The 15,104-nt window shown below is 60.5% G+C and overlaps 1 protein-coding gene across 1 annotated transcript in view; it reads left to right on the top strand.

Annotated features, from left to right (window-relative positions):
• The first annotated feature begins 3,019 nt into the window (after positions 1-3,019).
• TRAF3 (TNF receptor associated factor 3) overlaps positions 3,020-15,104 on the top strand; it is an 81,662-nt gene continuing 69,577 nt past the window's right edge. Inside the window, exon 1 of the mRNA XM_084896590.1 lies at positions 3,020-3,263. The gene's annotated coding sequence lies outside the window, so the exon portion shown is untranslated. The remainder of the gene's footprint in view (positions 3,264-15,104) is intronic.

Below are 15,104 nucleotides of genomic sequence, written 5' to 3'. Positions count from 1 at the left end.
CCCTAAAGGCTGTCCCCTTGGCATCAGCAGCAGCACTGAGCCCCTGTGGCATTGCTCACTATTTGCATTTATGTTGAGAAATAGGAGAGGGAAATTCAAACTTGGTGAGTTGTGAAACATCCCCTCCTTGCAAATCACTCACAGCGAATTTGAGAATCTGGTCATTTTTTATCCTCACTCCCCAGGCTGGAGAGCAGAGGAGGCCTGACAGTTACTCAGACCCCTTTTGGTCTCCAGGCTGGAAACTCCCGTCCTCCCCAAAAACAAAAGGAAAAGCAAACAAACAAAAAAAAACTCCCATCCCTTCTGCTGTCCTTGGGAACTGCTCACAGACCAGCTCACCCACCTCAGCCTCAGCTTTCTCCAAAGGCCTGCGGGCCCGAGTTTGGGGACTAGTGATGGTTGACTTTCTCAGTCAGAGCTCATTCCCACGCTTCACGAGAATAACAGGGCACGAGCACAGGGGGCCCCAACACAGCCTGGCAGAAAGAACAGAGCAGAGCCGGCAGTCACAGCCCCCTGGGTGCAGCGTGCGGAACCCTCTCGTCTGAACAGCTAGTCACTGTTTTGCCATGTGCTGAGGTCCCTCCTGATGCATGTGTAACGTGTAGTGGGAGAAGTTGCCAGCACATTTCAGCTCAAGTTGGACCCCTGGGGCGGTGGTCTTCGGGGGGAGGTGTCACTGAGGGCCTGATCCTCGCGACGCCCCTTCATTGGCCTGAAGCCCCCTAACTCTATGCAGCAGATGCTTCTTCTTTCTGAGCTGTGACATGGGTGTGAGTCCCTCTAATTTCTGTGTGCACATCTCCCAGACATGCAGCAAGCATGTACTGCTACATACATTCCTGGGAGACAGGTCTTTGTCCAGAATGGTGTCAGCTTGTTGTTCCACGTTGCCATAGGGAACAGAGATATGCATCGAGGAGAGAGCTGTGATTGGTTCTCCTTGCTGTCCATCACTGCTGCTCAGCAGCTATAACTGCAGAGGGCGGAAGGCTGGCCTCTAAAGCAGCTGCCGGGCTTGGGGCAAACGTCTTTGTGCCGCTCACCTCCAGTCCCCTGCAGCAGGGTCCATAGCTGCTCGGACGTTGGGGTGGGGGTGGGGGACTCTCTCATTCGGAATGTTGCTTGGTAATTGCTTTGGTAGAGAAGAGGAGGAGTCGCAGAAAACCCCTCTGGCAGGTCTTTGAAATGTCTACCTCATTGCTTATTTTACAAGAATCCTACGTAGTTCAGCCTGGAAAATTTTGGGCAAAGTCTGATCTTGGCCATGTCTTAACTAGGCCCCCGTGAAGCACAGTGAGCAGGTGGGAGTGGGCACTGGCAGAGCGTCCACGGCCTGGGGCTGGGAGGAGGTGGGAAACCCTGCAAAGGCCTCGGAGCCTCGGGGAGGGGATGCAGTCCGGCCCATGATCCTTTGAGGTCAGTGTCATTGCAACTTCTGACAGGCAGGAAGGGGCACCCAAAGCTCTAGAGGGGGACCCACCACGAGAGGAGGGGGAGCCAGTCTGGTGACTCGGGTTCGACTCAGAGCTCGGGCCTGTGTGCAAGGACTGGCCTGTCCCTGACATGTTGCTTTGTGAATGGCGGCACCTCTGGTTCTCTGGTCTGAATTCAAAGCGCTGTGCCCTGTTAGTGGCCTGAGGGGGGCGCTGCTGGGGCTGGGCCCAGTCTGGGTAGCAAGGCCCCACCTGTTGGCATGAGGAGCCCACCAGTCCCGTCAGCCTGGCCAGAGTTCTGGGACAGCCCATGGGGAAGCCGCAGCAGGAGGGCTAACTTCCTGCCTCTACTCCCATGAGTCACTGAGAGAGACCAGGAGGACTGGCTGACGCTGGTCACACTCCAGGAATCTTTTTTATTTTTTATAGAATTTATTGGGGCGACATTGGCTCATTAAATTAAATAGGTTCCAGGTGTTCAGCTCTATGTACGTCATCTGTGTTGTGTTGTGTGTTGGGTCCAGGAATCTTTGTACAGTCTTGTTGAGAAGAGAAAAATGACAAGTCCATCTGTCTCCTCAGCGTTGCTTGGACGGAGCTTCCAGAGAGGGCCTCCATTGCTCAGGGCTGGCCAGGCCCTGCTGGGCTGGGGAATCTCGGAGGACGTTGGGGAACCCTTGATGGCTTAGGGGACAGAGGGCTGAGGCCTCTGGAGAAAGGGCAGCCCTGGCCCTGGAGGCTGCCCAGGCCCCAGAAGGCCTGGGGTCAGAGGAGGAGGGCGCCCAGGCCAGCTGAGAACTCTGGGAGCTGATGGCACACTGGCCACTCTGTTCACACTGGACCAAGACCAACTTCCTGGGTGTGGAGGGGCCCCGGAGGAAGGAAGGGAACTCCAGGCGAACCCAGGCTGAGACCTCAGCCCTGGCCCCTCGGCCCCACCTCCTGCTGGTGTGCATGAGGCTGTGGGTGCAGCAGGTGTGTCTGTATGGGTGTGTGCGAGTGTTGGAGAGCATGCAAGTGTGAGTAGGAATGCGAGAGCACATGGGCATGTCTGTACCTGTGCGTCTGAGTATGATGAGAGTGAGACTGTGAACAAGTGTGTCAGTGTGTCAGTGTGTAAATGTTGGGATATGTGTATGTGAGCGTTTGTCTGAGAGTGTGTGTGTGTGTGTGTGTGTGACCGAGAAGACATGCTGAACGCGCGGGTCTGTGGGTGTGAGTGCCTGTGCGTGTGTCTGTGTGTGGTTAAGTGTGAGTGTGAGTGTGAGGGCTGCCCTGGTGAACCGGGTGACACCATCCCTCCCGACCGCGAGGAAACCTGCGCTTTCGGCCCCACGCGGCCTGCGTGGCTTTCTGACCCGGAAAGGGGGCCTCGGGCGCGGGGCCAGGGGGCGGGGCGCAGGCGGCGCCGGGGGTGGGGGCCTCCGCGGCGCCGTTGCTAAGGCCGGCGGGGGGGGGGGGGCTTGGCAACCGGGCGCGAGCGTGCGCGCGTGCGCGCGAGGCGGCGCGCCGGTGCTGCGGCTCCCGCGGGCGCGGCGGCGCGGGCGCGGCGGGGGCGGGGCGGGCGCGCGCCCGGCGCCGGCGGGGATTTCCAGCGCGAGAGGAAGTGCCGCGAGCGGGAGCGCGAGGGCGCGAGGAGCGCGGGGCGGCGCGGCCGCCGCGTGCGCGAGCCGGTTGCAGCCCAGCAGGGACTTTCCAGCCGGCGGCGGCGGCGGCCGCCGGCTTCCCCGCCCCCCGCCATGGGGCCGCCCGGGGAGCAGGACGCTGCGGACCGCGGCGGAGGACGCGCCCGGCGCCCCTGAGCGCGAGCGGCGGCGGACGCGGGTAAGGGGCGGCGGCGGGCGGCGGGCGGCGGCGGGCGGCCCGCGGCTCCATCCCGGGCTCCATCCCGCGCCCTCGGCGGCGGCGCGGGGCCGGGGCGGCGCAGGCCCGGCGCCCGGCGGCGAGTGCCCGGTGCGGCGCCGCCTCGCCGGTCCCCGCCGGGCCGCCCGCCCCCCGGACGCCTCAACTTCGGGAAACTTTGCGCCGGAGGCCGGGCCGGGCCCCGGGGCCGGGGCCCCGCAGCTTTTCAGGAAACGGGCGCCCGGGCCTCCCGCGAGCGTGACCCCGCGGCGGCGGCGGCGGCATCTGCCGCGCGGGCCGGGCCGGGCCGGGCCGGGCGCTGCCCGCACGAGCCGCGGCGCCGGGGGCTGGCCATTATTTAAAAGTTTATACTGAGTCATTGCTCCGCAGAGCGCGCTGCGGGCGGCGCCGATCACGCACTCCCGCCCCGAAGGTCAGCGCCGCGGCGCCGGCTGCCTTCCCCCGGGCGCCGCCGCGGCCCCTGCGCCCGGGGACACCCTCCCGGGGCCGGGCTCCGCGGGCAGCCTCCTTCCCGGCGGCGGGGCAAGATGGAGCGAAGCGTGCGGACGTGCCTGGAAACCCAGGAGCCTCCGACCGCGGACCCCTGAAGGGGACCATGTATTTCACCTGCGGCGCGCGAGGCTGTGACTCGGTTTTCGAATGACACAGGGGTGTGCGTGTGTGTGTGTGTGTGTGTGTGTGTGTCTCCGTTTGTGTGGAGTCCACAGAGGCTGCGTTGAGTGGCGTTGTTGCCGCTTCTTAATTTACATTCACAGCACACAGCTGGGGAGGAGGCCCGCGTTTGCTGGGAACACGGGGCGGGGGGCTGGGGAATGTGGCTTCCGCCCCTTCCCAGGCTGTACCCCCTCCTCCGAGGAAGCCCGGTGGCCAGGGTCTCCGTTGGCATCTCTGAAATGGCCTGCGGGAGGCCGCAGCCCGGCAGGAGCCGCGGCGGCGCAGCCATCCGCTCCTCCGGGACCGGTGACAAGGTGCCTGCTAGGGATGAGTGGAAAGACGGGAAATTTTGGCCCCAGACAAAATCAGCCTCACAGCCCGAGAGTGACAGAGCACCCAGATGGGTAGGTGCTGGGACAGAGACCGCCAGGAGGCCAGCGTCCCTGGCGGGCACAGGCCTTGCGGGGCGAGGCGTGCGAGGTGCGGAGTCTCACAGACGCCATCCGTCCAGCTGTCACATGCAGAAGCCAGGAAGCAGGGGCTGGCAGGGAGACGCAGACTTTTTTTTATAAGACGTTCATGTGAATTTTTCTCTGAGGGGACAGGGGACCCCTTATTCTCCGTGGACACTCGCTACCCGTCCGTTTTGGAGGAGGCTGGCAGGAGCAGTGGCAGTGTCTGAAAAAGGCCCTCACGCACCTGGAGCATCTGTTTGCTTCTGCTGTTTGCCCGTGCTGGGGATTTTGATTCTGTAAACACCGCTGGCAGGTCCCTTCCATTTTTCACTCTGCAAACAGAGAGGGCTTTCTGGGGTGTTGTCCGGATAGATATGCTAATGAGCTGAAGGGTGAGAATGATTTACTCGAGCAAAGCCCTTTTTAAAAACGTGAAAGCTGTACTTGAAGAAAGAAAACTGCCTCTGTGGTGTTGCAAGCCCGAGCCGGCTCCAGCACACAAAGGAAATTGCGCTAAATGTGCCGTCTCTGCGTTCTCATCTGCTCACAGGGAGCCTGCCACGCAGCGGGGGCTCTAACCTGTCAAATCTTACGCAACCGCCGAGTTGACTTGCAGTGGTCACTTTAAGAACCACTCACTTAGCCCGGAGACATCCTATGACCAAGGCCCTCTGCATGGACCAGGGAATCACACGTGACCCCTAGGGGGCTGCTTCCCAGGCGTTCCCGGAGGAAGATGCATTATTGGGGGGGGGGGGGGAGAGTGATAATATTGACTTAAGAGACAGAGAGACACGGGGAAGAAGGCTACGGAGCGGGAAGGAAGCAGGTGAGGCAGAGGATTGGGAAGGCGACCCGAGAGGCAGCCGAGGCTCCGTGTGGAGATGTCGGACTTGTGCTGAGCAGGAGCACGAAGCCATGGAGAAGGCCCGAGCAGCAGGCAGCAGGAGCAGAGCGGGGAGCGGGTGCAGTTTCAGTGACAGGCTTTGGGTCCAAAGGAGCTCATAGAAACAGAGAAAATGCTGTTGTAACAGAGGAAAGGAAAAGATGTGTTTGTGCAATACCTGTTATTCATAATTCACTAAAAAATAGAAAATGGCTCTCGCATTTTTGAGTCTCTACTGTGCTCTGCACAGCACCATCCTAGCCGTGGTGGGTGTGGGTGGTGGGCACGGACCAGCCTAGGAAAGAGGAGGCGAGGCTCTGATCGGTCAGCATTAGAACCTGTTTTGGGGCCAAAAATGTTGTCTCCCCGTGCAGTGCCTTGGGGTGAGGCTGGCCCGTGGTGAGATGTCACAAGGGCAGGTGACTCCTGGTTTCTGTCGACTGCAGAAATCAGGTTGGAATCTTCTGTTGAATTCTATTTTCCTCGAGATAAGTGGCTCATTAGCTGGAACTTGGGAGTCTTTTGCTCGTTTAATTTAATGTTCAATTAATGTGCCTCGAGTTCCCATAATGTTCTAGTTACAGTGCCAGGGTGAGGAGAGACCGCACCTGCCCTTAGAGCAGAGTCCTGTGCACAGCGGGGGGAGGGCCTGAACCCAGCGAGGGGAGGAGCCTGAACCCAGCAAGGGGAGGAGCCTGAACCCAGCAAGGGGAGGAGCCTGAACCCAGCAAGGGGAGGAGCCTGAACCCAATGAGGGGAGGAGCCTGAACCCAGCGAGGGGAGGAGCCTGGACCCAGCAAAGGGAGGAGCCTGAACCCAGCGAGGGGAGGAGCCTGAACCCAGTGAGGGGAGGGCCGGAACCCAGCAAGGGGTGGAGCCTGAACCCAGCAAGGGGAGGAGCTGGAATCCAGCTGGAGAGGAGCCTGAACCCAATGAGGGGAGGAGCCTGAACCTAGTGAGGTGAGGAGCTGGAATCCAGCGAGGGGAGGGGCCTGGGGAGGAGCTGGAACCCAGCAGGGGAGGAGCTGGAAGCCGGCCTCAGCAGAGTGTAGCCCTCAGGAGGAGAGTTGAGCCTGTGTGGGCTCCGGTGGAGAAGCCGGGTCTGGTGGAGTTGGGAAAGGGAAGGGTCCTGGCTGCCCAGGGTCGGGAGGCCGGGAAGTGGGCCTTCAGCTCAGCGTCAGCGCCACAGGCACGGCCAGAGGACAGCCGTCCTGCCGAGTCCCCTGGTGCTGTCAGATGCGCCCTGCCGACTGGCCGCCCTGCTGCTGGCCAGGGGCAGTGCTGGCCGCGCCGCGGGTGGGTGTCCGGGAGGGAGGGTCCCTGCGCATCCTCCGCCCCCGCAGGCCCTTTGTTCAGGCCTCTGCCCGTGCAGGCTGCCTCCTGCTTCCCCTCTGCCCTCTCACCCACCCTGAATAACCCACGTCTTCTCTGGTTCTCAGACAATAAATCGGGCCCTATAATCTCACTTCATGTTTTTTTAAAGAATTTGCTCCATGCTGATTTTGACTCCATATATAAAAATATATTTATTTATTTCTATCTATTTTAAAATATATTTTTTTATTGATTTTTCACAGAGAGAAAGAGAGAGGGATAGAGAGTTAGAAACATCGATGAGAGAGAATCATCGACCAGCTGCCTCCTGCACACCCCCCACTGGGGATGTGCCCGCAACCAACGTATATGCCCTTGACCGGAATCGAACCTGGGACCCCTCAGTCCGCAGGCCAACGCTCTATCCACTGAGCCAAACCGGTGCCGGCAATTTCTATCTATTTTAAATGGAGGTTACTTGGTAGCCCCTCATGATGCCATCCTACCAAGAAAGATGCCACAGTTGTGATTTTGATCCTGATTTCCTTTCCAATTTGAACACTTGATTTGATGGCAAACCTACATACATATTTATAGGACACTCGGTTTGTGTAAGTGGGGAGGAAAGCAGAGCGGGTGAACCGGTGCCGGGCAGTCAGGGCAGCGGTGGCACCGGGTGGTGCTGAGGTCTCAGAGACCAGCTCGACGCGGGAGGCTCTCCCCTCCCCCAGGCCAGGCCCTCCGTGCTTGTGTCCGAACCCGCAGGCCTGGGGGGGGGCGGGACAGGGCCCACGGTGGCCCCGCGGCCTGGCTCTGCAGTGGGTGAGCAACGAGCCTCGCAGCTGCCGCCCTGCCTGCGCGCCCACAGGCCCTCCTGAGAGCAGCGAGCTCCTGGCCGCTGGGGCTCGGGACGGAGGCCGCGGCAGGCGAGGCCGCCTTTTGGGGGCTCCGGGGACTTGGGAAGGAAGAGCGGGAGCTGTTCTCAGCCCTTCCTGCTCAGTCATGCCCAGGAGGCACAGCTTCTTCTGGAAATTAAATCCCGTCCCCTTCGGATTAATAACGGCCGGGCGTTCGGAACGTGATTGTGGGCAAATGAAGTGCTCTGCTTTCGGAGGCTTCCCGGGGGAGCCGCGTGGCTGCGCACGCCTGGCCGGCCCAGGCGGTTTGATCTGCGCGTTTGATGCGGACGCTCCGCGCACTCTGTGATGTGTCTGATGTTCCTCACATAACACACAGCCCTGACTTTGGGTACGGTGGGTTCTCCGTAAGATCGTGTCTGTGTGTGGCTGCCCTAGGCTCCCCGAGGGGGTCCCCAGACCGTGCACCCCAGCTTCAGCGGCCCGGGCATGGGGGGAGGCACAGCGGCGGCGTCTGGACCGAGCTGCCCTCTGTCTCAGCAGCAGCAGCAGCAGCAGCAGCAGCAGCGGGGGCGACCTCTCCCTCTGAGTCGGCTTCCCTGACCGCGGGCTGATGGCACCCCACCACCCGGCCTGCTCTCTCACCGCCACCAGGGCTGGCCACCGGGAGGCAGAGTGCGAACGGGGTCAGCCTCAGGCCCTCACGGCGGCTCCCGGAGTTCCCTCGGGTCGTAGGGAGCAGCTGAGGCTCAGCATGGGGCAGGACTCCCCCAGGCCAGCTGGAGAGAGCAGCGGCTAGTCACCCAGGCGCAGTGTCCCCCTGCACTCCATTCCCCAGGACCTGCCCGGAGGCTGCCTGGCCTCACTGCCGGCCCAGGAGAAGGGAGGTGACTGAATAGCAGTTCTGAGCACTTGCTCAGGAGCGGTCTGCTTGCTGAAGCGGGGAAGTCGAGTAAGATGCTCTGTGATCCCTCTCCAAGGAGCTTCTGTGCCAGGATGCGCCCGGGAGGCCGGTGTGCTGGTGCCAGGGGCAGGTGCCAGGTGTGGGGCGGGGGGAGTGCCGGGGGAGGCAGTGCCCGCTGCCTGGGACCGGGGCTTGGGAGGTGGTTTCCGGGAGGAGGAGCATGAGCAAGCTGGCTGTGGGGTGAGCGAGCTCACGGGGAGGCCCCGGGGCGTGCGGCGGCCTGGGTGCCCGCCTGGCTGGAGGGAAGACTGTCCTGTTTCACAGATGGGAAATGAAGAGCCCCAGAGCTCAGCTCAGCACTGCTCAGCGGGCAGGGGCGCTGGAACATCCGCTCTGGGTTCTGTTCGGAGCCGGACGGTCAGTGTGGCTCTCTCCCCGCTCCGCCGGTCTCGTCCTCTCCCGAGCGGCGCTCTGCGGTCGGTGGGCCCAGCAGGTGCTCCTTGGCAGCCTGTCCTCCCCCAGGTCCGGTCTGCCGGCCGGACGCTTTCCCAGCGGCTCCCTGTCTGGCGCTGTCTCCTGGCGGCGGCATTTCACCGCGCTCCGCTCCCTCACAGCCGCTCAGACGCCTCACCCCACGCACGTGCGGGCTGGCGCCCTCTCCCGCTGCCCACGGAGCTGCAGGCGGCACTGGGCTCAGTGACTGTCTTCAGGGCTCTCTGGCCACATCCCCGGCCGGGTCACTGCACAGAGCAGACGGGGGCCCTGGCACAGCCCCCGCTCCCCTGGGGAAGGGTACAGCGGGCCGGCGTGGGCGGAGTTGGCGCAGAGGCCTTCTCCGCGGCGGCAGGACGGCGCTCTGGCTGTGTGGGACCAGAGGCTGTGTGCTTGTCCGCGGGAGCCGCTAGGATGTTCCGCCGGCAGGTGCCGTACCTGCCAGGAAGGGCTGAGCGGATGGTCAGCTTCCTGCAGGGACAGCACCTTTCCTTCTGGCACAGTTGGCGCTGACACAGTTGGGGTGGAGGTGGCTGCTTGGTCTGGTGATTCTGGAACCTCCCCGCCCCCCCCCCCCCAAGGCCGCTTCGCCATGTTTTCGCAGTTTGGCCTAAGTGTGCTTGGTGACAGTGAACTTCCTGTCTCCGAGAGCCTGGGTGTGAGTCCACCTGCCCGGAGAGTAAGGCATGTGTCCTCCCTGCACCGAGGGGGGAGAGCCTGACACACCCCACGCGGGGATTCCAGAGGGAAGAGAGCTTCCCGAGGGAGGACAGCCGGAGGGGCCGGCCTTTCAGGAGGCTGGCGGCCGGAGGCGGCCTGCGGCCGGCGGGAGCACCCCCGTTGGGCTTGAGGCAGTGATTTGTAACGAAGAGTAAAAGGTCTAGAAGAGCAGCCACCGTGTGTTTGCACACATGGCAATGTCTGCAGTTGGAGAGCCCCCGTTTTTGCATGTGATGTTTGTGATAGCTTTGTATTTTAGTATGTTATTTAGCTGAACACTGTTCTCCCATCCGTTCTGGTGTCTGTTTAGCTGGCACTTCTAGGCGGTCTTTCCCGGACACCCTAAATCAAAGAGCCCTGGTTGTCTGTCTAGTCCCTTGCCTGGCTTTTCAATTCAGAGCAGAAAATGGTCCATCGCCTTACCCTGTGCCCCTGCAGAGTGCCTGGCGTGTGGTGGGAAGCTGAGTTTGTGCGAATGAACCAATAAGCTGTAGTCTGACCACGTTTTCTTCTACTGAGGCAAAGCTCACCTGTCAGACAATTAACTATGCATTTAGCGCGTTCGCAATGTGTGCAAACACCAGCTCTTTCTCGTTTCAAAACGCCTTGTCACGCCGTTAAACCCCGGACTCACGGCGTGCGCCTGCTCCTGCTCCGCTAACCGGCTCTCGGCCTGGCGCTCGGACGTGCCAGGAGACGGAGCCGGACGCAGGCTGGCCCCGGCGTCCTGTCCCGCTCCTCCCACGCAGCACCGGATCGGTGAGGTGCCTCCGCTGTTCCTGCACGAGAGTTTGGTTCCTTTTTAGTGGATGAAGGATATTCGCTGTGTCTGTGTCACAGTCTTCCTTCGTCCTTCTGAAGGAACCTGTCCCGTGGACCTGCAGTGGCCTCTCCGGTGGCTTTGTGTGTCCGTATGACCAGCGGCCCTGAGCATCTCTCATCTTCCACCGGACGTGGGGGGACCGTTCGCCAAGCACTGCCCATGGTTCAGTGGGGTGGTTTGTCCTTTTGTTGTTGACCTGTAAGAGTTCCTTATATTTTTTGGATAGACATATGATTTACAGGCATGTTCTCTCATTCCCGAAGTTTTTTTTAGTCCTGATAATGTCCTTTGATGTTAAAAGCTTTTAATTTTGATTAAAAGCCTTTTTTTAATTTTGTTGCTGTCGCTTTGGTTAAAATCTGAGAACCTGTTGCCAGCTCCGAGGCCATGAAGATTTGCTGTGTGTTTTGTAGTTTGAGCGCTCACATTCAGACCTTGGCCCGCGAGCTAATTTTTGTGTGCGGAGGGAGGCAGGGCCTGCTTCGGCTTGCCAGCGCCATGCGGTGAGGGGGCTGTTCTTTCCACTGGCTGGCCTTCGCAGCCTCGTTGGAAATCATTTGGCCACAGATGTTTGCATTTATTTCTGGACTCCCTATTCCGTTGTATAGGTCTGTCTTTATGCCAATAGCACCCTGTGTTTTGGTTACTGTAGCTTTAAATATATATGTGTATTTCTATTGAATATAGAGAAAGGGAGAGAGAAACATCAATGATGAGAGAATCATTGACTGGCTGCCTCCTGCATGCCCCCTACCAGGGATCGAGCCAGCAACCTGGGCATGTGCCCTGACTGGGAGTTGAACTCTGACTTCCTGGTTCAGGGTCAGTGCTCAGCCACTGAGCCCCACTGGCTGGGTAGTTAACTGTAGCTTTGTAGGAAGTTTTGAGATGATTTTGAGATAATTTTGAGAAGTGTCTCCCACCTTACTTTTTTTGATCTGCTTGGGGTGGTTGGGATCCCTTGCAGCTCCCTTTTTTTCTTTCTGCAAAAGCAGTTTGGAATGTTGGTAGGGATTACACTGCATGTGCTTTGGGAATTGCCATCCTAACAATATCCGGTCTTCCAGCCCGTGCCCATGGGATTTCTTTCCGTGTGTTTATATATTTTATTTCTTTCTGCAGGATTCTGTTGTTTCAGCGAGCCAGCTCTTACCTTCCTGCTTAATTTATTCCTAGTTATTGTATTCTTTTGGATGCTACTGTAAATCGAATTGTTTCCCTAATTTTTTAAAGATTTTTCATTGCTTCTATATAAAAGCACAACTGATTAAAAAATATTTTTATTAAATCTGAGAGAAAGGGAGAGGAAGATAGAAACATCCATGATGAGAAAGAATCATTAATCAGCTGCCTCCTGCACGCCCCGCATTGAGGATGGGGCCAGCCGCCCGGGCCCTGACCTGGAATTGAACTGTGACCTCCTGGTTCATAGGTTGAAGCTCAGCTACTGAGCCTCGCCGGTTGGCCACAGTGATTTTGTGTGTCGATCATGTATCCGCAGCTTTGCTGAGTCTGGTTCTTACCTCTGGTGGCATTTTGTGGCTTCTGTGGGGTTTTCCACATGCGGACTCCTGACACAGGCCATAGAGGTTTTTCATCTCTTTCTCTCCGGTTTGGATTCCGTTGTTTCCTTTTCCTGCCTGGCTGCACTGGCTGGGGCTTCAGCCGGAGTAGCAGTGTGGAAGCAGGCAGCCTTGTCTTGTGTCTGATCTCAGGGGAAAGCTTTCAGACTCGCACCCATTCACACAACGATAGTTGCCTGTACAAGGGTAGGTTTTATTTACCCAACCAGCACGCATCCTTGCTCATCTGTTTGTCAGGAGTTTTTCGTTTTTGTTTTTTTTAAACATATCTTTATTCATTTCAGAGAGGAAGGAGAGGGAGAGATAGAAACATCATGGTGATGAGAGAGAATCATCGATTGGCTGCCTCCTGTACTCCCCCACACCCCGGGCATGTGCTTGGACCAATAATCACACTATGGCCTCCTGGTTCATAGGTTGATGCTCAACCACTGAGCCACCCAGGCCAGGCTGTCAGGAGTTTTTGAGGTCTAACTTTGGGTCCATAAAATTTCCCTTCCTATTAGGTTATTTTTAAAATCCCTTGAAAGTGTCACTTTCATTTTGAAGAGTATCATGGAGTTTAAGCTTCTCTCTCTTCTTCAGTGAAGCTTCATTGAGGAGGTATCAGTAAGCCTGTGTACCCTAAATGTCCTTCTCTAGGGACCCCGTGGAGACGCACCGGCGAAAGCCAGGCTGGCGAGTGGAGGTGGGGGTGCCTCACGGGCTGTGCAGAGGCTGTGCCCGAGTCTCCTTTCTGTGAGCCCTGCTTCTCGGCCTCCCCTGGTGCCGTGGTGCCGGGAGCCCAGCAAGAGTGCTGAGGTCACAGGAATCTGCTCCTTTGGCTCCAGGGGGCCACAGGGGTGGGTTGGTGAGGTGGAGAGGGGCTGGGGTTCTGGCCCCAGAGCACTCCCGGGCAGCCAGCCTTCTGTCCGCAGAGGCAGCCACTGCAGCGGTGGATGTGTCCGTGACCGACAGCGGCAGAGCATTTCAGGGCGTCCTGGGCTCCGAGCCCCCTCTCGTCCTGCCTGAGGCTCTACGGCAGTAAAGTTACGCCCAGGGCGTCCCCCCAAACGCGACCACACTTTCACCCTGATCGTGCGATTTTGGGGATGAAGCCTATGTTAACGAGCACCGCCTTTCTAAGTATTCAGTGTGTGCATGCACTCCTGGGAGGGACACCCTACGGAGGGTCTCTGTATTGGGTGTTCGACCTGAAAAACCGTGCCCGCTCTGTGCCAGCCTCGGTCACCGCGCAGAGAAGTGAGGAAGGGGTGGTGTCTGAGGCATCGTCACAGGCCCAGCGGCATGCGGCAGAGAAGGCTCCTCAAGCTGCAGGGAGAGGTGGGGGCACGGAGAGTGCTCGTCCGCAAGCTGGCCAGCCGGGGAGGGCAGGCGGCCGGCTGCAGAGGGCAGGCGGCTCGGGAGGGCAGGCGGAGGGGGAGGGCAGGCGGCTCGGGAGGGCAGGCGGAGGGGGAGGGCAGGCGGCTCGGGAGGGCAGGCGGAGGGGGAGGGCAGGCGGAGGGGGAGGGCTGGCGGAGGGGGAGGGCAGGCACAGAGGGCGGTTGGCAGGCGCAGGATGGAGGCCGGGAGGTGGGGGAGGAAGGGGAGACAGTCCACCGTGTCCAGGCTCAGCAAGGCGGAGCCCAGCAGGTCTCAGGCTGGAGAGGAACCTTCTGGACCCGCTGGCGTGGAGGTCCTGAGGAGGTCGTGCCCCAGGTGCTGTGGAAACCTAGTGACGGCCACCCCGCCTTGAAACAGCCTCAGCGCGGCCTGTGGGGCCCGAGAAGCAAAGGGCCGATTACAGGAGAGGAAGTGAGCAAGGCCGTGCCCAGGCAGCTCAGGGCCTCGGTTCCACCAGGAGCCTCACAGATGGGCCTCTGCGGACAGCCTGCGCCGCGGAGCGACTGGCACAGAACCCACCGCCCTGGCCTGCGCGCTCAGCGGTTCGCATCGGCCTGCACGCCGCGGTCGCAGGCTCAGTCCCCAGGCGAGGGCACGTACCTGCGCTGTCAGGGTCCATGGGGAGGCAGCCAGTCCATGTGCCTCTGATTTCGATGTCTCTTCTCTCACCCCCTCTCCTGCTCCCTCTAAAACCAGTGGATAGACATCCTGGGGTGAGGGTTAGCGACGACGAAAGCAGCGGCCGCGGCTGGGTGTGGGAGGCGGGGCTGAGCTGGAACGTTGGCAGCGGTGAGCTCAGGCAGAGTGGGCCTGGACGGCCTGCCCGCGGACCTCCTGGGCCCCACTCCGCTCCTCAGTCACCCGAGCATCGCTGCCGCCGCGCACCGCCTGCCTCTCCGCGCCGCTGGGTTTGTGCTGTCGCCGGGCCGCAGCTTCTGGGCTCACGTCCGGGGGCTGCCGGGGGCTGGCCTTCAGGGTGGGATGCCCGGGAGGGAACATGCTTACGGCCAGCCCATCCCGAGGAGTTTCCTGACGTTCCCTGGTGGTGTGGGAGCCTCCGGAGCCCGGGTGGGACGGTGACTGCAGGACCCGGCGGGCCCAGGCTGCCCGCGTCTGCGGTGCCGGTGACTTCCTCTGCTCTTCTCGTGGCTTCACGCCAGCGGCCCCGGGTCCTGGCCGCATGTAGGATGAGTAGAAATAACACAGAATCGGGCCCCGCGGCAGACCGTTTCCTCGGGAGCCCGCACACGGACATGTGGGGAGCGGGGAGTGCCGCCCACGGGGCCGAGCCCTGTCGGTCAGCAGAGGCCACACTCTCTCCGGCGACACCTGCCAGGCGCCGCCCTCCCGCCTGCCGGTGCCCAGGCGCCTCCACAGGGTTTTCAGGGGACGGACCTGCTCCAGGGGGAGGCGCCCCACGCGGCCATGGGCCTCTCTTCTCTCGCTTGCATGACCTTGAGCGAGTTACTTGACCTTAGGCCCCTGCACAGATAATGAGGTACCAGGTTCTCAGTCCAAGCTGTCGCCCCAGCGCCTCTGCAGACGGAGTGGATGGTCCCGGGTTTGGTGATGCTGTTCACGGTCCCTGCCCGGGTGGGTCTGCAGACGGTGAGCCCTTGGCCTTGCAGGGCTGCCCAGACTTCACTGGGAGCGTCACGCAGTGCACACTGCACACGGCATTTCCTCCCAACGTCCAGAACGTCCTGGTCTCAGGCACGGCTGGCTTTGGTT

Source organism: Pipistrellus hanaki (genome assembly GCF_964339955.1).
Source record: "Pipistrellus hanaki genome assembly, chromosome: 1".
Classification (NCBI taxonomy): domain Eukaryota; kingdom Metazoa; phylum Chordata; class Mammalia; order Chiroptera; family Vespertilionidae; genus Pipistrellus; species Pipistrellus hanaki.
The sequence above is the reverse complement of the archived record's forward strand: the minus strand, read 5'-3'. Positions and strand labels throughout refer to the sequence as shown.